This window comes from Podarcis cretensis (genome assembly GCF_951804945.1).
Source record: "Podarcis cretensis genome assembly, chromosome: 5".
Classification (NCBI taxonomy): Eukaryota; Metazoa; Chordata; class Lepidosauria; order Squamata; family Lacertidae; genus Podarcis; species Podarcis cretensis.
In genome coordinates, this window is record NC_137174.1 from 67,581,718 (window position 1) to 67,601,058 (window position 19,341).

Genomic DNA, 19,341 nt, shown 5'->3' on the forward strand with positions numbered 1-19,341 from the left:
TCCCAATATTTCGGCCATTTGGCTTCCACGTTAAGTCTTTTCAGGGCCTTAGCCTCCATTGGTGATAGCCACCTTGGGGTCTTATTTTCCAGTAAGTCTTTATATTTTGTCCAGACATTGAACACTGCTTTTCTGACAACATGGTTCTTAAAAGCCTTATGTATTTTAGCCTTGTCATACCACAAAGCAGTTCAGTTTGAACCCTTACATTCAGTTTGAACGCTTACATTAGTTGCGGAGATTTTCAATATTGGTGCTGAAGTTACTTCAGGGTCACGTTTGGATGGATCTAAACAACAAGCATGCGGTACTCTTATTTTAAATCACCTTTGTCCTTTGATGCCCCGTGACTCATTTCATACTTCTGTCAGGAGTTCAGCCTACACTCAAGTAGGACCCTGGTGGAGACACATGCCCGACTGGCATGTTCTTTCCCTCCTGGTCGATCGGGAGCTTCAAAAGCTTTCTTCAGCCCGAACATCACAGTGACCGATGCCAACCGACACTGGCACACTTAGGGATCCGCAGAGTTTGCACAGTTGCGTAACAGACCTCAGCAACTCAGCGTTTTGGCTAATCTACTTTATTTACATATAAACACACACGGAGCACTGCAGCATGGCTCCCTCTCTCTCTAGCATCTCTCTAGCATTGGACAGCAAAGAGAAAAAGAGCAAAGGACAATAGTCCCACTTCACGGAACACAGTAACACAAACATCCTGTCTCCATCACATCCCACTCTGTCATGTGATAGACAAAGATCCCATGACTGCAATCATGGAGCAGGAATTCTAACATTTTCCTGTAATTCCAGTTACAGATAGGTAGCCGTGTTGGTCTGCCATAGTCAAAACAAAATAAAAAAATTCCTTCCAGTAGCACCTTAAAGACCAACTAAGTTAGTTCTCGGTATGAGCTTTCGTGTGCATGCACACGAAAGCTCATACCAAGAACTAACTTAGTTGGTCTTTAAGGTGCTACTGGAAGGAATTTTTTTATTTTATTTTCCTGTAAATATGCATGCACTTCTGGAATTGTAGAGGAGCACCCAAAACACCCACAAAATTTTAATACACTTGTCAGAAAGAAAGGAAGCCTTGAGGTAGGCTTGAAGTACTAGCCCCTGGGTTGTGAAAGAGGTTGGCTTAAGCTTCTGCTACAAACAGATGAGTAGCTAAAACTGCAAGGTGCCTTCATAGAATCATACATATAATTTGTAGGGTTGTTCATGCTTTATTCTTTATTAATAAAAGTGGTAATCCACAAACAGAAACCAGGAAATCATGGAATAAATGGGTGGTAGTCAACTATGTTTTCCTCAGAATGGACTAACTTACTCATGTTAATTACCGGTAATTTCAGTGGGTGTACTCAAACTTAATTGATTACAACCCCCGGCACTACCAGCCAGTGAACCAGGACCCTGCCTTGGGAAACGTAATGGAAACTCAGTCCAGATTTGCCTCCTCCATAATCCTGGCCTGCATATTCCTCTAGCTGGGCCTAAGGCTAGTGGTGCAGATTGGGCTCCAATCAGGTGGTTAGAAGGGGTCTGATTTGGGAGGCAAAGACCACCAGGGGCCCAGGACTTTTAGCTTTGCTTTTGGTTTTTTAAAGGAAGTTTATGGGTGCTCTGGTTCAAGAGAGAAATGTCAAAATGTAAGCCCCCCCCCCAAGCTGCAATTTCTGTTTTCAGAGCTAGACTGGCTGATAGTCCCAGCCTTTACCTCACAGTGTTTTAACCAGTGAGTGAAGTTAGAGCTGTGATTGGCAAATTACCTTTTAGGATTTTACACAACAGCTGTGAATTCCTAGAGCTTTCTCTTTCTACCTCTTATCTTCTGCCCTCAAATTTAAATGAAGCTTATTATCAAACCTGGGAGTGTTTATCACATATCCTGCTTTTTCCAGCTGGCTTAAATAACAGCAAACTCCCACCTACAATTATGTAAAGACCGTGGCAATCCCTTTCAAATTAGAAAATACTGTGCTGCTCAGGAGCATAAAAACCTATTATTCTACAAGTATGGACTACACCACTGTTTAAATGGCACAAAAACTACCATGTATTTGTGAAATTACATCTCTCTACAGCTCTAGAAAAGTTTGTCCTCTTCCATTTGTGCTGGTCAAATACCATAATTGTCTGAAAGCATGCAAAAGCTGCGTCTGATGTATTTCAAGATCCTCTTTATCTTTTGATAATGTGATCTTTTCAAGCTATGACTATTCATGGCTAACAGTAAAATAGAACATAAATAATGTTCTGTCTAGCAATTCCACTTGTGAAGTGGAAATTCAATAGACCAGTTACGAGACAGGAATTGGAAACAAATCTTAGGTTTCATCAATATTTAGGTTTGTGATTGTGTTCTCCAAGGGCAGATAAAAAATGCCATCATTCAGCCATGCATGCAAGAGGAGAAAGGCAGGTATCCTGAATTTCTACTACAGTCTTGTAGACTACTGCAGAGTATGTTTAAACATAACAATCTCAGACTAATAAACCCATGTTTTTTATGGTAAAGGAGCCCTGTTCCTATTTGTTCCCCCACATGCACTCCATCCCACACTCAGCTCCAATGCTAAGATCATGGTGCACCACAGTTCCCTATTACTTTTGAAGTAGGAAACTATGGTTTAATCCAACTTACTAACAAGGACACGAAAAGGGAAGTAGGAAATCCCACAAGAGCTCCTCCTCCCTGGCAGTAAAGATGCAGTAATCAATTAAATAGCTAACAATTTGCTACCTTTTCATGACATAAAAAACCTGCCTGAGGTAGCTGTATCACTCTACCTAATGGCAGGCTGGCAAGTAGGCAGAGGTTAAACCATAGTTTCCCAATTCAAATATCTGTGATCTCGGTGCCAAAGTCAGGGGAAAGGGTGCATGGTTCATTGCTGGGTCTATAAATCACATCTTATCAGCCCATTACTTTGATGTATAAATCAGACCAATGTGTGTGCAAATTTATGAAATTTATGAAAGCTGCAGCATTACAAAGGAAGGAACATTCATTCTTTGGCAACTGGGGGATGAACTATGAAAGAAAATGTGATTTTAGAGTAAGTTTCTTACTAGCCAGAAGAGTTTGGATTTGATATCCCGCCTTTCACTCACTTTAAGGAGTCTCAAAGCGGCTAACATTCTCCTTTCCCTTCCTCCCCCACAACAAACACTCTGTGAGGTGAGTGGGGCTGAGAGACTTCACAGAAGTGTGACTGGCCCAAGGTCACCCAGCAGCTGCATGTGGAGGAGCGGAGACGCGAACCCGGTTCCCCAGATTAGGAGACTACCGCTCTTAACCACTACACCACACTGGCTCCACAGCCAGCTTCCATTACCCATCATTTATCTACTGTAAAGCAGCATTTGGAGAGGGTGATCTGCAGGGGAAAAGTGACAGATAGAAGATATGTTTAATTCCTCTTAAGTTGGGCAACTCCCCATTCAGCCATTCCCCACCCCCATCTGAAGTTTTAGACTTGTGTTTCCGTCGCACATCACAAATGTTCTGCCAGTGGTGGCTCTTCAGAAACATTCAAAACTACTCTCAATATGGAAAATTCATTTGAATGTCATTGGAGAACTTTTGGCCCCGGCCATCATGGCCAATAGCCAGGGATGGTGAGAGTTGATGTCCCACAATGTACTATGATTACTGATTCTGTAGAAATTTCTTGCCACACAGCTTTGAGCCACACAAACATGGAAATAACTGGATGCATCTCGAGGGCTTACATCCAAGCAACATTAGGCCTGTTCCTGGTAAAAATAAATGCAGTTCACTAAATTCCATTTTATGTTCAATAATATATTATATCTCTTTTGGTTTAGTGGAACTCTTAGTGGTGTGGGTTTCATCAAATGTCTCAATTAAGCAAGGCTACTTGAAACTTTTTTCAGCCAAATCCATTAAAGCAAAGATAGGAAATCTGAAAGCTGTATTTTGACAGCTCAGTTTGGTCTCCAGCCAGCTCTGTTTTTTATTATCATAACTGGCCTCGTGGTCACTGCCTTCTTAGTGGTCAGACAAGGAGGCAAGATGATTCCACCGGTGGATGTTTCCCCTCTGAACAAGTTCGGCAGGCATTCAGTGCTCATGGGGATAGTCCATGGAAAGAAAAGAAATGACCATTCAAAGCCTATCGCTGAGGAGGAAAGTAGAATAGCAGCAGAAGAGAAAAAGAAGTGTGAGGAAATGGAACGAATTGCAAGAGCACTGGCAGAAGCTAACAAAGATTCAATGCTGAAATAAACCTGCTCGATCGTTTTTACCTTTTAATAGCCAATGTATGAAATTTTGAAGTAGTGTCAAACACAAACTTATTTACCTCAATAAACAGTTGCTTTGGGAAGGGGAAAAAATAACTGGCCTGACAAAAACCCTGACTTCAAAACAGAATAATTTCTGAATCCCGAACTGAAAGAGAAACGAGACTGTATTTCTTCCCCCTCTCTTGGTGTTCCTATCCAAAATGTTTCCAAAAGGAGAATTGAATTTATCTGATGGCATTTCCCATCAGAAATGGGCAGCCACATTATTGGAAAAATCCACATGGAGTTTGGCCTTGTGTACAGAGGCTCCCTTGTGCCCTTTGTCATCCTTCCCCTCTAACTGCTGGAGGGGAACAGCGAACTTGACTGTTACATCACACCCAGTTTGTGAGCTGTACATGGAGTATTTTGTTTATTTATTTCACAAATATGGCTGGACACTATGAGTGGCAAGGTGAAAATTGTTTAAGGGGCAAAAATGAAGAAGCCTTCTCTGTGAAGAAAAGAAAGCTATATTAAGTTTCTTTCGTTGTTTAATTGCTCATGCAGTAACAGCTTGCACAATGATTTCTTCCATGTCAAACTAGGCAAATTAGTAACTGGAGCCTTGTTTTACTCACTACCAAACGTTCAGGTTACCCAGAAATTTTAAAAGCAACAACTGATAACCTTCCCTTTTTTTGTTTTCTTTCCATAAAGAAACAGAGTCACTGTGGATCTAATTAACTGTGTAGCTTAACAAGTGCAAGCCTTTCTGTAATCCCTGATTTGTTGACATATTGCTTCAGATTTGAAACAATCAGCCCAGATCATATCATTGTTCAGAGATTCATTAACTCGGTCTGGTGATGGTAGCTGCTTGATTTGCCTTTGGGGACTCTGGGATCATTGCCCTAACCCCTTTTATTGTTGCTTGATGTGCAATCATAAACAAATGACTTCAATGTGTGTACACTGAAATGCCCTGTCCAAGCAGTACAATTAAAGGTTTTTATTTTTTATTTACAGTATTTTATTTATGGGACATCTAAGCTTTCGCACCATTACGACATGTGGGCTTGTGGGAATGAGCATGCTAGCTATGCCCTTGGTTGCCATTCAGTTATCTTCCACAGGTCAGCCCTAGGGGTCTGGAAACCCTAATTGAGACCATGGCATTAAGGAAGGGGGTTCAATTCACCACTCCCCCGATTGCCCCCAGTCTGTCCTCAACTAGGCATGAGCAAATATTTTTGTTTCTCATTTTGCCCTCCTACCGGGTGGCAGGGAGAGGGCTTGAATCTCCAGATGGATGACAGCACCTTTAAATGTAAAGGTGAAGGTAAAGGGACCCCTGACCCTTAGGTCCAGTCGTGGACGACTCTGGGGTTGCGGCGCTCATCTCGCTTTACTGACCGAGGGAGCTTGTGTACAGCTTCCGGGTTATGTGGCCAGCATGACTAAGCCACTTCTGGCGAACCAGAGCAGCACACGGAAATGCCATTTACCTTCCCGCCTGAGTGGTACCTATTTATCTACTTGCACTTTGATGTACTTTTGAACTGCTAGGTTGGCAGGAGCAGGGACCGAGCAACGGGAGCTCACTCCGTCGCGGGGATTCGAACCGCCGACCTGATCGGCAGGCCCTAGCTCTGTGGTTTAGCCCACAGCGCCACCCGCGTCCCAACTGGTACCAATTTGCAAGTGCAGCATTAACGCCAGCTCTTCACAAAAGCAGTTCATATAAAGCATAGGAACATACCCTTTATGTGAATGGCATCCTCTCAGTGAGTCTGGTTAATGCTTAAAATGGATAATGCTTAATGACATTTCTAGGGCCTGCCCCGATGACATCATCAGAAGTGGCTCCTAGGTTTGTGCCTTCAAATCTCAGGGCCTCAAATGCTCCTGACCCGACAACCCTAGTTCTAATCCAATCTGCAGTTGCCATTAAACAAAAAATAATAAATAAATTCAGTTCACAGATCTCTTTAACAAGAAGGTGGAGGTGGGGTTAAATCACCAGTCTTTCACTCCCTTGTCTAGGCATACCAACTCTAGGGGGCTGAGGTGTCTTCAATCCCTTCAATTTGTTTGAAGAGGGCCCAGCCCTTCCAATGTAGGTAGATGCTGCAGAGACCAGTGTGACCTAGCGGAAGGCTGCACCGGCCTGCATCAGGAGATGCTTTGGGGACTTGTGTGGCCTGGCGCAAGGTCACACTGGCCTGTGCAGTGTTGAGAGATGCAAGTGATGCCTGTGTGACATGCTCTGTGCCCCCTCAATCTTGGTGGCACCTCTGCTAAGAAGAAACACCTTGAAACTGGGGAAAGCAAGATATTTTAGGACATGTTGGGATGCACTTCCCAAAAGTGGATGTTTTATGAAAGTGAATATTTATATATGAATGCTTCTGAATGCCAGATCTTGGAACCACAATTGGAGATAGTGTTATTGTGACCCTTCTTACAGGCTACCCTTGGGCAACTGGTTGGCCACTGTGAGCATAGGATGCTGGAATAGATGAGCCATTGGGCTGATCCGCCAGTGCTCTTCTCATGTTCTTAAAAGGCAAATGACCCCTGACAGCTAAGTCCAGTCATGAACGACTCTGGGGTTGCAGAGCTCATCTCACTTTACTGGCCGAGGGAGCCAACGTTTGTCCGGAGACAGTTTTTCTGGATCATGTGGCCAGCATGACTAATCCGCTTCTGGCAAAACCAGAGCAGTGCACGTTCTTATGTTTCCTAATTAGACACCAATGGAGAGGCACCAAGACTGCTCACATGATTCTTTGTAATTCTAACAGAAATGTGCTACTTATGTAAACTAGGTCAGTTTCAATCAGAGACTCATGGTTGCTGTGTTTCCCACTCTTGATTTGGAGCCCTCAGAACAGGACCAGCTGACTCAATCAATTTTTTTCTTCTCCCAAAACCATTTACAATCAAATGTTTCACAAGTACTCACATTTCTACCTAGGGAGAGTTACAGATTTCTGCCATAGTTTTCTGGGTCATGGTGGCTCATTTTAATGGCCTGCTGGGTTTTATTATAAGAACATGCGGAACAAATGTGCAAAGCCATCATATATGTGTATCAATACTGTTTTAATTCTAAAGTTGTGATGAAACCACATGCCAGGATACAAAACTCAGCCTTTTTTGCTATGTAATTCTGGGTGACATTAGTATATGTAAGCAAATGTCCTTTCCAACTTCCCACATGTTCTTGGCTTTGATAATTTTGTACAATTGTATCTGAATTAAGATCTAATTAGGAAACCCAGCTGGCCACCAAGGACTGTCACAAAGATTGATAATAACCCCACTGAGAGATTATTGTAATTAATCAGCATATAAATGGTCAAAACAAATAAAAATATGATATATATGTAAAAAGGTCACTTAATTTCAAACTTTATTCTGAGTCTTCTGTTTTCAGTTGCAAGATTTCAGGCTCACATTCACACGTTATGTCTACTAAGGGTTTGCTACTGAGTGTAAACCCAACTTGAAGCAGCAGACAATCACAACTCACCAGCAAAATTCACACGTTTGCAAACTCACCTTAAATTTTTAGGTGTACAATGAAAAGTTCTGAGGTATACACAAAAAAGGCAGGGTAACGTATGAAATAACCACTAGCTTATGCTAGCATTTAAACAAGATAAAACCAGATTAGCATCCAATGGTGTCAGTCCTCTTGTGGAATGGACTTCCATTTGTATGATGGGACTTCCCCTTCCTCTCATTCTTACCTGCAGCCTTCTGTGTGTCCCCAAAATCTTCTCTGGAGGGTTGGGGGGTTCATCTAGAGCAGCACTGGTGGAACGCAGGGAGCGGAGACAGGAAAGTCTTCAAGGGGGGGAACTCTATTTTTCAAGAGAGGGTTAACATAAGAACATAAGGGCCTGGTGAATCAGGCCAATGGCCCATGTAGCTGAGCCTCATGTTCTCAACTTGCCACTGCTGTTGTTGTCAACAACTGGTATTCAAGTGTGGAGGCAGAGCTGAGCCATCATGGCTAGGAGCCCTCATTAGCCCTCTCCTGCATTGCTGCCTTTTCACACAATCTGGCTTTGGATATACAGTGGTACCTTGGGTTAAGAACTTCATATGTTCTGGAGGTCCGTTCTTAACCTGAAAGTGTTCTTAACCTGAGGTACCACTTTAGCTAATGGGGCCTCCCATTGCCGCTGTGCTGCCGCTGCATGATTTCTGTTCTCATCCTGAAACAAAGTTCTTAACCTGAGGTACTATTTCTGGGTTAGTGGAGTCTGTAACCTGAAGCGTCTGTAACCTGAAGCGTCTGTAACTTGAGGTACCACTGTATTATTGTTTTTGCTAGTCTGCTCCAGTGAGGTTGAAATGATGCTTCCTTGAACATACTGTACACATCAGTGCTTAGTGAAATCAATGTTTACGCACGACCCAGTCCCTGAACAATTATTTTCCTCAGCTGTCATTTTGTCACTTGAATGGCAATGCCAACAGACAGCCTGCAGCCCCAAAAGACAGACAGAGAGAGAGAGAGAGAGAGAGAGAGAGAGAGAGAGAGAGAGATCACCAAGCAAAACACCTGGGACTCTGGCATCTGAACTTGCCTACTCCAATGCCAATTTTCATGGCAGATGTTTCAGACCTTTTTGCATTTCCCATACCTGTGATGACATTATGCTGCCTCATGATGTGTCAATGCAGACGTCAGTTCTTCTGTCTTCCTGGACTATTGCAGACACCACTTTCATGTACCCCTAGGAGAATGGAATGTTTCTTTGTTGAGAGAGAGAACTAAGAAGCCAGTGGTAGACTCATACCCATCCCTAAAAGACAACACACATGATGCATGAAACTTGTGAATTTTAGCTCCCTTCTGCTTGTTCTGGAATCATGTACAATGAACTCCCAGTGTACCTCTTGCTCTAGTACAAATGGGACTGAGTGGTGACATTGGCAAGGACAGGTGTGTTCACCTCTGGTGAGAAGAAGCTGCTGCTGCTGCCACACTTAGATCCAGCCCCATCATAGCTGCCAGGCACAGCACCAAGTTTGTGTTTTTTGTTTTGAAGACAGACATGCTTTGCTTTGCTATTCGAAGAGAACAGCTGCTCCCAAAGCTAAAATGCCTCTTGCTTGGCTGGATGGAAAATAAAGGGGGGGGGGTTGTAAATGTGTGCATAAACTAGTCTACCGTACAAAGGTAAAATGTATATATTCTGTGAACTGCCCTGAGATCTTGTGACGAAGGGCGATAAATAAATTTAATAAATAAATAAAAATAACACAAATATGCATGCTGCTCTGCCCCTTTTGCTTCTGGTGCTGTCTACCAGTGGCTTCTGGCCCCTAGAAGGGGGACTAGAAGGGAATGTGGCCCTCAGATGAGAAAAGGTTTCCAATCCCAAAGGGAGGAAAAGAGTTTGCGAACCCTGATTTTTAAAAATGTTTTTTAAAGCAGTTAGGGATGTGCTAGCAGCTAAGAAGCTTTGCAAATAATCCGTTCTTCTTATCTTTTCAAAAAGCCAAATAAAGAATTAGAAACGATGGGTAAAAAGAAAATGACAAATGAAGGAACTGCATAAGGAAATGTCATATGTTGGAAAATTAGGGAAAGAGAAAGCTGGAGTGGTTTCACATGTATTTTTGAACAGATTTCTCTTTTTATTTGATGAAAAGTTCTCTTTGAGCCACAGGAGCTGTAGGAGGAATCTGAAGAAAAACTCAATGAACTGGGCAAAATCCCCAAGCGAAAGGTGTCATAGGTATGCCTTTCTCATCTCCGCACAGAAGACAAAGTCTGAAGAAAATGAAGGAACGAGGTACTTTAATGTTATTTTGCACTTCTTTCTGTAGTGCTTGGTTTTCTTAAAGGCTTCTTTTTAAGATTCGCTGTTGAAAATGGATCCACAAAAGCCTGCCTCAGTATTAAAACAGCTTCCTGCATTGCCATGTTGCATCTGCTCATGTAGATTCCATGCGGATATTTAACTGAATGTATATGGACCTGACACCATTATCCTGTCTCGTCTCTCAACTTCCCCCATCACAGTACACAAAAGTATTTGTGTCTGAACAAGCTTTTTATGTATATTAGGCCCTGAAAGGCTCAGGTGTTCCAGGTCCTACTATGAAGCAGAAAGGGCTGTCACGCTCAATATTTTGCCTAAGACATCAAAATGCTTAAAACCAGTGCCAAGCTGTCAGCAACTAACAGTTTTCTCCAATGCATTAGTTTGATGGATGAAGGCCACAGATCACTGACTACTGCGTGCTCATCCAGTTTCAGCACCCAAAGGATAAATATTTGGCCTACTCATAAGCTTCTTCTAAAAAGCCAGTAAGAGAGCTGTTCCTATTAGACTGGATCAGGAAGTATGTGAAAGATGAAGCTGAGCAGAAACACACACAAAACAAACAGCTGGACCCTATATAGCAGAAAAGCTGTTTCAGACACATTTTGAGTTGATTGCTATGTTTGCAATGCAAGGTAAGTACATTTTTGCACGACCAGATCTGGAAGCTAATGTAAGAAAATGGCCAGATCAGGTAATTAGTACATCTGCTGTCAGATGTTTACCGCTGGAGTGGGCTCTGCTGAGCAAATGTATGTTAACCATAAAGGCCTAACTCATCATATTATGAGATATGTAAGGGGCCAGTGAATGCAAACAGTTCTCCATGGTGATTTAACTTCAAACCGAATGCTGAGCAGTTGAGGGAGCAAAACTTATTTAGCCAGAATATTGAGATCTTTAAGTTAAATTTATGCCAATTAATATTTTTTAAAATCTCTTGGGGATACTTCCCAGTCTTGATTGTAGTAAAAATAAATTCATTTTGCTATGTTTTCATTTTCATACAGTTTCCTTCTACAGGGTGTTTGGCTGTACTCAACCACAGTTAACTAGGAAGGATGAGAGGAGGTCATAATGTTGATGCCGTCATAGTTTCCGACCAATTTTAGATGATTTATACTACTAAAATATGCCTGTAGTATAAATGTGGCTGTCAGTTTATTTGCCTGATGGAAACATCTTAGTGACAAAGAGGAACCCCTTTCTTTATGTATTGTTTATGTATGTCATGAATTTAGGACTTTATTGTTATAGTAAACCAATGGCACATGTTACAATCATGATCTCAATGCATTTCCCCATTTATCTTGCATAGTTTTTCACTCCTCAGACTGTTGCAGCTTTGTCAGATAACTTGAAACTATTTGAAACGGGACCTGTAGCATTCCTGTATTCCCTCTTCACACTTCTATGAAGACTATATATTTACCCTTTAGCATCAATCGTAAATGTTGCAAGAACTTTGCATGCTGACATTTGCATTTCAGCATTTCACACATGTTAGAAAATATGGCAAGCGAAGACCTCTTGATCTGCACAGCCTTTTGTTCAGTTTTTGTTATAAAGCAGGGCCCTGGGCATTTCATACTCTGCTTGAGAGCCTCTTTTCTGAAGACTTTATTGCTAGCAACCAGTTAACTTGGGTTGATCTTCTCCCTCACCCCCACCCACATCCCTGGCTGCTGTGAGAATGTGAGGAAAGCCTGGCAGCTATTTGTCTGAGAGTTTTGGAGGGGTTTTGTTTCTTTTTCATCAGCTTCAAATGGGTGGTGTCAAATGTCTTTTCCTTATGACCCATCACAGCACATTGTTTTGCTGGTTTAGAATTTGCTTTTGTGTTCAGTTCCTAATTATTGCTGTAGCTTAAGGTCACAGAGAAGAACACTGTCTGGGCCAAGCTTTCTTTTATACAGAGTGGTGAGGAAATTCTCTGTGGCAGCTTTACCGGGAAGGAAACTTTTCAGCATTAGTGAAAGTGCTAAGACAGCGCAGCTGAGGGAGCCCCTGGGATGGAAACTTTCTTCTCACACCTAAAGTGCAAAGAGAGTTACTTTAGGACAAGAGGAAACAATCCTGCAGGGCGAGTATTTTGTACAACAAACTGAGTGCTTGAAAAATTGACAAGCAACTTTTTATGCACCTTCTGTGAGACGGCCTAAACCTTGTACACACCAGCAGAGAAAGCTTTTTGTGGCAAGGACATCTTTCTAAACTTAAGAATATGCTGTAATCAATATCAGCAGCAGCTGGCAGGGGTGCTTACCTGACCAGCTGCCAGTGTTATTGGGAGGGTGAGGTGGTGGCAGGTTCGTGCTGCGCAAATGCACTGGCAGAGCCAACATGGCACCTCTGCTGGTGCATCTGCAGTCACCCACCACTGCCTCACACATCCTCCTCTTCCTCCCAGTAAGCAGATGCTGGTAATGGAAGGTCAGATAAGCACCACCAACCTGGTCAGCATTACTCAGCTCAGCAACTGGTCTGTGGCTGTCATAAAACATAAGAATAACACTGCTGGATTAGGCCAAAGGCCCATCTAGTCCAGCATCCTGTTGTGTGTGTAGACCTTTAAACCTCCCCCTTAAATAAATTCAGAGAAGACTCAAATTTTGGTTTGGTTTTTGGCAGAATTTAGGCCACAACTTTATTGGTTACAGCAAGTGACTGGTTGCATCGGCTCTGGTTCGACTAGCTCCCTGCCATACAGGTAGCGCTGACCCAGGGTTCCAGCATAGGTCAGCCAAGGGTGAACACCTGGATAAACGGAAAACCGGGAACAAGCTATCTCTGCCACCCAAATGCTCCCCTGGACTTAGGCACGGGCACAACCCCCTCAGAGGGGTTGATCAAACCATCGAGTACCTGGATTCCTTTAACAGAATACTCTTCAGATAGGGATGGCGAGAGTGTTCTTCCATCCCTGTCACCTGAACCAGAGCCTATCCGCAACCTTACAACTTCTGACGATTTGCTATGTGGCAGGCGAAACCCAAATGGCAACAGCCAATCAGCCAAGTGGGGAAATTCCTGCCATGCACCTGTCCCAATGACAGACAACACACAATGGCATAGCGAGGTCAAGCGTGCAAGCCCTAAATATAGGGAGAGGTGGGCCAGTGTTCCGATGCACACACCGAAAGAGGAAGCTCTGGGTCACATGCCTAGGTATATATAGGTACCTTGATCCGTTTAGCCTGCATCCCATTGGCCTGATTGAACCCAGCATCAAGGGACCTACCAATCGGGTGTTGTGGCTATCCAAACGTACCCACCCACAACACAGGGTTAGGTTGCCAGGTCTCACCACAACACGTGCCCTCTTTAAGAGAAGACCTGATTTTTCACAACGGCTAAACAAATGCGTGCAGGAAACCCACAAGAAGGATTCAAGCACTAGAGCACTCTTCTCTCCTCCTATGGTTCCCAGCTACTGTTTTTCATAAGCATTACTGCCTCTGACTGTGGAGGCAGAGGATCACCACTGTGGCCAGTAGCAGTCGTTGATAGCCTTCTCCCCCATGAATTTGTCCAATTCTCCTTTAAAGCCATTCAAGCTGGTGGCCATCACTGCCTCCTGTGGGAGAAAGCTTTTACCATGTACCGCATGAAGACTCTTCCAACACTTAGCTTCATTGGCCCTGGAAGGCCTTAATAAAGCCGTCAAGCATATTGCCATTCGCATTCCTACAGTCTGTCAGTCAGCTTAACCCAGCCTTGTCAGAAGGGTTTCTCCGAAGAAGACTCTTTCTTCTCCCTGGTTAATAGGTACAGCGGTGGAGCTCGGTGTCTCAAATTTCAGCTGCGCACTGTGGAACATCAAAATTTGCAGCCCTCACCTCTCATGCTCCATTCTAAATCATAGTTGTGGTGTCCCCTGTGGTATCCCCAAGGCTCTGCACCCAACACTCCCCTAAATCTGCCTCTGATGAGGAAAATGTCTTGGATTTGAACATCTGATAATTTCTACCTGCAGCTTTTTCATACAGTTCCAGTAAGTGACGAAAAGAAGAAATGAACACTGCCTTCTTCCCAAGTAATTGTTGAGTGCCATGCTTTACCTGCAGAGCTGTCAAGCTGAATCATTTTCATCGCTGTCATTCCCATGGTAACTGACACTCATGTCCCGCCTCAGGAAGGTGGCCTTTCATGTCTGTGAAGGAACTGGCAAGAGCCGAAGCAGAACGCAAAGGAGGACCGTTTACCTCAGACGCCATTGCACCCATTGGGCTTCTTTCCAGGTGCTCCTGTTGGAGGTGTTTCTGTACCTTTGCAGGGTGGAGATGGAGGGAGAGTTGCCTGTTCATTTTTATCCCAGAGAAAGCCAGTAACAACAGCACTAGTCTTCCCCCTTTCTTTGCCAGCAGCATTCAAGCCAAGCCGAACATGACATTAACAAAGCACTATTGTATTTAAGATGCATAATTATGTTTTAAAATGCAAAAAAAAAAAAGCCCACTTCATTTGAAGCTGCTATTTGCATTGGGAGAAAATTCCCAATGGTGCCTGCTGAAATAATTACCAGCCCTTCGCCCTCAACATCTGCTTTCTGCATTTTTTAAAAAAATACAAAAATAAGTTTCACAACTCTTCTAGTTGGGGCATTAGGCTCTGTCCTGGGGCAGAATTTCTGTTGGGACAGCACACCCTTAATCAAAAATGCCACAAACACCACTGGGGGTGGAAAGCAATGGAAATAAACTTGCCTACTCCCAAGGAGTCTTAAACTGCAATCCCATCTCAATTTACCATTGAGCAAGCCCCATGGAACTTAATGGGTCTTACTCCTGGGCAAACATGTAGACTATTATTATTTTCCACAACTGAGCTCTGCTTTAAGCTTGAATAAGTGTGAGCTAAGGGATTGGCTTTTCTGGATAGAATCCAAGATGGACTTGCAACTAAATAGAAACACCAATTTTCCCCCTTGATATGCACTGTTGAGAACAGAGCATTTTGGAGCTACTTATCTGTCCAAACTCTCACCAGCTTCCTTAAGAAATGCCTCTATTGAGCTGTGTTTCCATGGGATGCCCATTGCAGTCTTGGACAGCCACTTCAACAGGGTCCAGAATGCAGGTGGTAGTCAACCTCAAGTGGAAGAAATCAATCATTATCTGTTAGCCTGCCCCATATAGAGACCCGAGAGATCACTTTCTGAAACCTTTGTTCACAAATGCAAGTAGGTTCAGAAACAGTCCAGTTTCTTTTGAGTGACAATAATAGCTTCATAACACAGAGAGTGGTGCTCTGTGCACTGGCTGCAAAAACAAAACAAAAACCAGGAAAAAGGATAAAATCACTATAAATTGTTGTGGTGATTCAGAGATTTAATTTGAAATCAAGCTGGGTTTGAGTTTGTTGGTATCTCTGGTATCTCTCTTACATCAGAGATGTTGGCTCATGTTCTGGATGTGTGATCTGTATTGCTTTATTTGTTGGGGTTCAGAACTTACTGGGTTAATGTTTGTTCTGAGTGTGCCTCCCATTCTGACGTTTGAAAGGAGGGAGGAGCTCTACTTGTTGTTCTCTCTGTGTCTCTGAGAGAGGACGCCATGAATGCTAGCAGTCCAGGAGAATTTGGGAAATGCTGAGCTGTAAATATTTGCTGCAATAAAGAACTGATGAATTTGGACATACACAGTGCTTGGTGTGTTTGGATCTGAAGCAGACTGCAACGGTTTTGATCCGCTGTGTTTTTACTCTGCAAGGCGAAACCGGAGAAGAAGGTCTGAGAGCAGCGTGGCTGGGAAGCGTGCCGGACCACTGGGGCTAATTGGGGCCATAAAGCAATTAGCTGGCCAGTGCAATTAAGATCTTATCAGATCGTCACAGGTTATGGAGGACCTAATTACCGCTAATAAAACTGTTGCTAAGAGTCTGCCGGTGAGCTTTGAAGTCTTGAAGTCAGCTTGGCAATAGCTGGAAGACGCTACTGAAGCGGCAGAGGTCTGCGTTCTGTGTTTTGCCTGCTGCAGAGAGGCAAGAGTTGCTGAGGCAGAGAGCTGAGAAAGCAGCTGAGGAATCGGGTGCCGGAGAGCTGACTGGTGAAACGTGAGTACAGCAGCTGGGGCCCCGGGAAAGAGGAGAGAATGGCAGACAGCCAGGTCTTTGAGGACGTTCCGCTTGAGAAGCTCACTTTAAGAAGTTGGGCAACCTGGTCCAGAAGAGTAAGGGGTTGGTTTCTGGTTACTGGGCTTTGGGATGTAAGCCAGAGAGAACCACTTCCCCTGAATTCAGGTCCTGAAGGGACAGATATTACAGGCTTTGAGGCTGCGTTGCCTGAAGAAAGCCAGCAGAGAATGCAAAGAGAGCTTGCTATGCTAAAAGCATGCGTACATGCATCACTTTTGCCCAGTTTGGAGGGCGTAAAGTCAGCAAGGGCTGCCTGGGAGGTGCTGAGAAGTTTGTGTGAAACTTCAGCAGGATGCCAGGGCCCTGGAGGAGTCATGCAGAGCCTGGAAATGGCTGAAGCCCTAGTCCCTGAGGTGCAAGTCGGGGGGGCTGAGAATTCCAAAGGCAAGTTTCAAAAGTTTTCCACTGTGAGTGCTGAAGTGAAACGCAGTTTCAGCGATGGCAGGGCTGGCACAGAGGGCTCTTCCGGAAGAAGGGGGGCCAGGCCAGCTGAAAGGAGCCCTGGGCAGTATTTTTCCACTGGGGATCGTCGTCATGCAAAGTCAGGAAGGCTGCGGAGAGGAGCTAGACGCTTCAAGGTCGGCCACCTGGACAAAGTGAAGATAAGGCCTAAAGAGTCGCGTGGGAACGCAGAGGCCAGGCCGGTCTCCAAGGCAACGGAGGAGGCTACTTCTACGGAAGCTGCCAAGGTCCTGAGCAAGGGGGAGTTGGTTGCCAAGACAACCAGACAGAACTGCTGCAGAAGCCCAGAGAGAGGGGGCAGCGATACGTTTGTTGCCAGTATGGCTTTGTTTGAGGACAGCTCTGAGAGACACACTGATTTTCGCTTTCTAATCGATTCAGCAGCTAACTGCAACCTGATCCCAGAGACCCCTGCAGTCGAGATGTGGAATTGCAAGGCAATTCCGGCTGGGAAAACTGTTCAGTTTGCAAGTGGGGAAAAGAAAAATGTGAATAACATTGCAAATGTATTGTTTTCTGTTTTGCAGGAGCAGATGGAAGTTTGCATTGTACCAGGAGTGCAACACTGTATTTTATCTGTGCCTTATTTGTTGAAAAAGGGGTTTAAGGTTTGCTTTGAACACGATGTTTGTACAATCTCCAAAGGAGGGAAGCAACTGGTTAGAGTTGCAAAGGGGCAGAATGATCTCTTCATTCTTAAAACGTCTCTGGAGGGTGTGGGGAAGGTTGAGAAAGCACAAGCCCTGCGTGCTACAGTTCCCACTCATGTTTCATGTTCTTGTGTGTGGCATAAGAAGACAGCGCATGCTTGTCTTGAAGAACTACAGGTGCTACCTGAGGTTTCCAAAGGCTGTAGAATTGCGGAATGTGCAAGAGTCCTAGATTGTCAGGCTTGCAGACAGGCAAAGGTAAGAGGGTGCAGTTACCCCAGGGTGGAGAGGGTAACCACAAAACCTTTTGATCTTGTGCACATAGATCTGTTGGGTCCCATGAAGGAACCAAGTTTGGGAGGGGCCAGGTTTCTGCTGACACTGCAGGATGATTTTTCGCAGAACACCTGGACACATGGTCTCAAATCCAAGGAAGATGCAGCACAGCTGATTAGGTGTTGGATTGAGGAGGTGGAACTAAGGTTCTCCACCAGAGTCAGGGAAATTGCTAGTGACAGAGGTTCACAGTTTACTGGGTCTGCTTTGCAGAAGTTCTTTCACAAGAAAGGGATAAGTCACACAGTGACTTCTCCTCAACAGAGGGGGGTGGCAGAGCTCAGAAGTGAGGCTCTGGTTAAAGCTGCACAGGTGATGCTGTCAGATTCTGGGTTACCTTCAAAGTTTTGGATGGAGGCAGTTAAATATGTGAGCTTCACCTGGAATCGGTCCTACAATTCAGTGGTAGGAGACACACCGTTTTTCATGCTTCACGGGAGGAAGCCTCAGGTTCACTTCCTCCGTGAGTTCGGATCAACGGCCTTGCTGCCGGTGCCTGAAGCTTTGCGAGGGCCAGGTGAACCCAAGTTCCAGAAAATGATCTTCTGTGGGTATGAGCCAACGGCTCGTGCATGGAGGTTTGCGTATCCGTCAGGTGATCAGAGTAAGCTGCTGATCAGTAAACACGCTGAGTTCTGTAAGCAGGAGGAAAGGTCAAAGACCCCTGCCAGACGCGATATTCTTTCAGAATGTCTTTCTGATTCAGAGCAGGACGGTTCTGATGAGGAGGAAGGAGAGCCAGGGGCTGAGTCTGCTGATGACGATCAGCTCACTGACCAAAGTCAGGAGCAGGATGGGGCATCTCCGCAAGTTGTAAAAAGGGAGCCCAAGAGTGAGCCTAGTTCTCCTGTGAGGGTAATTCCAAGGGTTCGAAGACGTGTTAAGTCAGAGGGGGAATCCCGGGATGCAAGGGACACACCTGCTGACCACAGTGAGTCAGAGGAAGTGCCTGAGTTTATGCCCAGGCGGTCCAGTCGCACAACGAAGGGAATTCCACCTGAGAGGTATCAGGCCACAGGTGCGTGGGTAAGTTTCGCACAGTGCGAATCTGAGAGTTGTGAGGATGTTCCACAGATGCCTGACAGGAACGCCAGGAGAGGGCGCAAGGCATTGGGGAAGGGATTGATCTCACAGAGGTCTGCAAAGGTACATCCACAGGTCTTGTCAGAATGCTCGACAAGAGGGGGTGTTGGGGTTCAGAACTTACTGGGTTAATGTTTGTTCTGAGTGTGCCTCCCATTCTGACGTTTGAAAGGAGGGAGGAGCTCTACTTGTTGTTCTCTCTGTGTCTCTGAGAGAGGACGCCATGAATGCTAGCAGTCCAGGAGAATTTGGGAAATGCTGAGCTGTAAATATTTGCTGCAATAAAGAACTGATGAATTTGGACATACACAGTGCTTGGTGTGTTTGGATCTGAAGCAGACTGCAACGGTTTTGATCCGCTGTGTTTTTACTCTGCAAGGCGAAACCGGAGAAGAAGGTCTGAGAGCAGCGTGGCTGGGAAGCGTGCCGGACCACTGGGGCTAATTGGGGCCATAAAGCAATTAGCTGGCCAGTGCAATTAAGATCTTATCAGATCGTCACATTATTGGTACTCTTGCTGCATGGCTAGAACAAGAATCTTATATTGTATTGATTACATGG

At 44.5% G+C, this 19,341-nt stretch overlaps 1 pseudogene across 1 annotated transcript; it reads left to right on the forward strand.

Annotated features, from left to right (window-relative positions):
- The first annotated feature begins 4,050 nt into the window (after nucleotides 1-4,050).
- Nucleotides 4,051-4,269, forward strand: LOC307215627 (ATP synthase subunit e, mitochondrial pseudogene; annotated as a pseudogene). The gene has a single exon. The product of its transcript is annotated as an ATP synthase subunit e, mitochondrial pseudogene (transcript).
- Nucleotides 4,270-19,341: the final 15,072 nt, after the last annotated feature.